This window comes from Cyrtonyx montezumae, unplaced genomic scaffold, assembly GCF_038088225.1.
Source record: "Cyrtonyx montezumae isolate F1298 unplaced genomic scaffold, pur_monq_1.0 scaffold_7, whole genome shotgun sequence".
Taxonomy (NCBI): domain Eukaryota; kingdom Metazoa; phylum Chordata; class Aves; order Galliformes; family Odontophoridae; genus Cyrtonyx; species Cyrtonyx montezumae.
The window spans coordinates 20,349,231-20,354,635 of record NW_027072078.1 but is presented as its reverse complement, the minus strand read 5'-3'; positions in this window follow the sequence as shown (position 1 = coordinate 20,354,635).

The following is a 5,405-nucleotide window of genomic DNA, read 5'->3' as shown; positions in this document are numbered from 1 at the left end:
AGCCCCACTGTGCCTTTCGGTTTCGCTTGCTGCTCTCTGCATAACGTCGGCCACGCCCAGCCCCAGCAGGGCGGGGCAGTGCATTTGGAAGTACTGATTGCTAATTCTTGGGAAATTGAAACAGGAACCCTGAGTTTGAAAACAAAACTGACGTGTACCATTCACTTCTCAGCGCCACATCTCACGGCGCATCCACGGTCTCCGCACGAGCTCCCAGGGCGCACCGCGGGGGGAGAGAGGAGAGGTGGTGGCTTTGGGCGAAAGGAAGGGTCAGCGCCCAGCTGCAGGACACGCCCTGCTCAGAATACACCCCCAGTTGCACCTCCGTATGCGTTCACGTCACGCTTCGTTTTACAAAACCCATGTACCGGTCCCATCCTGCCTCTCGGACCTTCGGGTGCAGCCTCAAATGCTAGAGACTGAACGTGACGGGTTCCCGCGGGCACGGTGAGCACAGCACAGCAGAAAGCAACCCGCGCTCAGGCAGCTGTACCAGCAGTAACGTGATGCCCACGAACCGGTACCTGACTTGGAGTGAAGGCATTTAAGCTGCGATTCAAGCTCTGCTAGTGACTGCAAGCAGGCAAAACTGAACGCTTTGGATATCTTTGTGCAGATGACATCCTTCTTTACAGTTTATTTTTCTTCTCTATAAGAAATGACAGGCATTCCAAGCTTTGGTAATCTTTGCTTTACAAATCTGATTCAAAGAAAAAGAAAAAAGCAAAAAAAAAAAAAAAAGGCTGAGCTTCCCACCCAGCTCTTTGCACAGCAGTAGGAGATTGAGGTCATCAGTTTCATTTTCATCTCTTGCAGATCCCAGAGTACAGCTTGGAGGTGGCTACTGTCCTCATGCAAAACAAAACTCATTCACATCAATCTTGATGCACTCTGGATTTCACGCAGCAATACCACAGGATGAGTTCAGATCAGAGATTTTGCAGAAGTACAGTTTCCTCTCTTGCTTGTATTACTGCACAGTCATCTTTCATCAGTTTTCGTTTCCCGCTTCCATTGTTTGACATTTATATCACTGCTGCTGATCTCGGGTTTCGCTCTCACTGTGCTCAGGAGTTTCACTTCCCCTTCCTGCTGCACTTTGCAGCCTCCATTACATAACACACCGTGTTCCTGCACAGCCCCGGGTCTGCAGCTGTCCTCAGCTGTGGTTTGTGCATGCAGCAGTGGTACTTGAGGCCCAGTGCATTGATACCGGAGCATCCTTTATAGGGTCAGCGAGTTCGCAGACATTACAAGGGCACTTGTACCTTACTTGGCTCAATGCTACTTGCTGTACCAGGCTGAACAGTGGCTGACCTGCCTCGCCTTACTGTCCAGTCGCTCTCCAGCACAACACCGGCCCTTCTCACCTTCAGGGCACCACAGCGAGTTCAAAACGCACTCTTGCAGCCAGGGAGACGGCTCTGAGGCAGCGCAAAGCGCGCGACACTTCATGCACGAGGCGGCCGCGCGCCTCCACTCTGCGACCACGGGGCAACACCGCGCGCGCACCCTGCGGCGGTCCTACTCAATGGCGGCGGCGCGGATGGCGCCGCGTTGCTATGGTAACAGCGCCGCCGCCATTTTGCCGCTCCCGGGGCTCTGCTGAGGGGGTGGGGTGGGGTGCGTTTTTGTAGCTTTTTGTGCCCAGCAGAAGCCTGCAACGGACACGAGCAGCGAACTGCCTTGTGCAGAAAGAGCGCTCCTGCAAGGACAGGATGTGCAGGGCTGCTCTTAAAGTATCGCCTCCTGCTTTTTATTACTGTGACCCTCAGGGTACGTTGGTGGTGCACCACTGCTCCATTACAGGTTGCTGTGCGACAGATGGCAGTAGAGGGCAATCTGACACAGCGCTGTCTGATGTGGAAGTGCATAGGGCGCAACGGTGTGCAATTAAATTCCTCCAAGCAGAAAAGATGGCAGCACAAGAGATGTAAACAAACATCTGAGTTGTTTAGCGACTCAGTCTAAATGCAATCACTCTTCGCATAGTTTTCATAACACTGGTGTTTAGAACCTTCCAGATAGCTTAAGCAAACCAGAACTTTGTGCATGGCTCCTTTGTAAAAGCTGGTTAATATTACATCTTTAAACAGCTGTCTTGTGTATTTAGATATCTTAAAAATTTTTATGATACTTCGAAATTACCTTGCTAGAATTGCAATTTCTTGTTCTTCTGAAGCTGGTACACATGGGCCACAATTCTGTGAATGCTCTTTATCTAGTACATAGCTGCAAGCTGTTATTTCTAATATTTAAACTTGTGAGGTTAAATATTAGAAGGCAGACAGCATGGAAAAAAGCAGTTCCTTTTGACTGTCATTAATGGTTGGCATAACATAACTGGTCACATACCTAAAATTTGCAAACACTGGGTCATTCTTCTATTTCTCGCAGTGCATGATGGCACTATGAGCACTAAACTTCTGGAGGAAAATAGAATCAACAATCTGCCAAAGTTCATGTTTAAAAGAACTGCTGAGAATATTCTGAGCTATTCAGTCTTCCTGCCTGATAATACCTGTACTTCAAGTGGATAATTTGATTATTAAGCTAATTCATAGCAATAAATATTTTTTACATTTTACTGTATTTAGAAAAGTGTGAAAGCTTATGGTCATGCCTATAAGTCATGTCTTGTGAATGGGTATCTTCCTTATAAAAACAGATCATCAGATACACTAGATGTTAGTCTCATCTATATCAGTTCTCTTCATTAGTAGTGGCAGATGTCTAAGATGGTGTACTCTGAAGATGTCTGGTGGTTTGGAGTAACTAGATGTAGGGATTCTGTTAACAACCAAAATATAAATCTGCCTATTCCAGCTTGTCACAAGACAGTGTTTTTTCTATTTATTTAATTACTTGTCATTGTTGTTGTGAAGCAAGCTCAGATAATACAATTTGTGTGCAGCTGGCATTGCCTCCAAGATTGCATCTTTAATCCCACATAAGGCTTTTCCATAAGGAAATCTGGATTTTCTTAATTTTTTTTCTTTTTAAGAGTTCACCTTACATCAAAAGCGTACATCACTAAAATCAGTGTCTGAATAGGCCTTATATGGCAAACCCCTTCCATGATTTATTGTAAATTTTCTAAAAGAAAATGACTGAGTAAACAGAATTTTCTGGCTTAAGGATAGGCATTTCAACAGGATCAACCATATAAATCAAAATCTTTTGTAAAAATGTGGCCTCAGATGGATAGCAATTTTCAGCTTCATTATCCATATTTTATAAATGGAAGATACATTTTGATTTTTGAAGTTAAAGCAACTAGGCATGAGCATACCTTCCAGTTTTCCTTGAAGATGGTGCAAAATATGCTGCATGGAAATTATTTTGTGCATAGGAATTTCTGAAACAATCTAATATTATGTCTCTCATTTGTGTGTTTTAGCCAGTGAGTGGTGTCCCGTGCATTCTTGTACTTTTCTATTTATTATCATAGTCTTATAATTCCAAACATTTTTGCTTAGTATTTTTGACACTGAGATTTGTTTGGCGTTTTTGGATCCCTGTTAAAATGCTTGTGTTGTGATGATTAAATTAAATGCAGTCACAAATGAAATACTCTCATCCTGCTTCTCATGCATGAAATAAGTGTAACACATTTATTTGTGCATTTTTAGACTTACTGTAAATAAACTTTTATGGCGATATGAAATACTGAGTATATATGCAGTTAAAAATTGTCCAGGAGATCTTTTCTGAAAGCAAAGTAAAACTTATATTAACTATATTGTACAACATCCTGTTATACAAACAGGATTTGCCACATTTCATAATAGATTTATATAGATTAAAATTTCAATTTTTTTTTCCATCTCCAGCTTTACAATATCATGAAGTTTCAGTAAAAGAGTAAATAATGCATGAAAGGGATGAATCCATCCTGTGGGAGATTTTAATTTGGTCCATCTAATTTCCATTCCAAAGTGAAGAGCTATATTCTGTATTCATTAATAACCAAAGAACTTCCCAAGTGAGCATTAAAAAAATACAAGTAGCTAGATGAAGAAAAATGTTTCTTCATTAAAAATGCAGTTCTGTCTACTACTTATACATAGATATACAGTGAGAAAATGTAAGCTTGCCATAGGGATACCTTCATGCAGTTACAAGATCAAGGACATGCTCCTTTACTATCACTGATAAAACTGAGCATTGTGATGATTTGCATGTATCTATTCTGTGGATCTTGTTTATTTTTCTCCTGTTAAATTATTTGCTGGTTAAATTCTATTACAGTTTTTTTTTTTTTTTTCCCAGCCTAGAAAAGAAAATTGATGCAAAACCAGTGGTCAGCATGCTTGACATACAGGCCTTCCTTATAATTCACTTAGGGTGCTGAGGCACTGACACAGGCTGCCCAGAGAAATATCTGTGGATGCCCCATCCCGGGAGGCATTCAATACCAGGTTGAGTGGGGGTATATAGCCTGTATGGTAGCTCTCATAGTTGGAGTGATTGTCCTGATTTCTTTGATGCTTCAGTTACATTAGCTATTCTTGAATTTCCAGGATAATTTTCTGTATGTACAAGTTATGGTTTATGTGTATTTTTACCCTCAAGTTTTAAATGTAAACAGTCAAGATGAGACTTCCTGGGCTCAAGCAAGACCATATCACATCTCCTAAAGTTCTAAAAGCACATATGGATACATTACATCTGTTTATTGATGTATGAGTATGCAACTCCTGTATTATTTCCATCTTTATTTGGATATCTCAGAACTATTTCTACTGAGTCAGAAATGAACAGTACTTAAGGGGAAGAAGGAAAGAAGAAGGAAAGAAGAAAGAAAGAAAGAAAGAAAGAAAGAAAGAAAGAAAGAAAGAAAGAAAGAAAGAAAGAAAGAAAGAAAGAAAGAAAGAAAGAAAGAAAGAAAGAAAGAAAGAAAGAAAGAAAGAAAGAAAGAAAGAAAGAAAGAAAGAAAGAAAGAAAGAAAGAAAGAAAGAAAGAAAGAAAGAAAGAAAGAAAGAAAGAAAGAAAGAAAGAAAGAAAGAAAGAAAGAAAGAAAGAAAGAAAGAAAGAAAGAAAGAAAGAAAGAAAGAAAAAGAAGATAATTTTTGCTGTCCACATTTCCAAATACAATGGTTTGTATCTGTCTGTGGAAGTGAAGAATCTCGAAGCAGTGGGTCTTTGTGTGATTCACTGTACCTAAGCAAGAAAATAAAGTATTGGAGAAGGCAGATCTTTGGCAGGGAAGGGTCAGCTAGGTACTGGCACTGAAGTTGTCATCTTTCATGTTTCGTTTCTTTACTCAGTAGTGGGTATGTTACAGAGTTTAGAATTTCCATAACTATACGAAGTGTCCCTCAGTTGCTCCCACTTCAGATTCTTCTTTTTGGTAAATACAAAGAGAACTGAAGGAACAAGGCATTTCGGTCCAATGCGAGGAG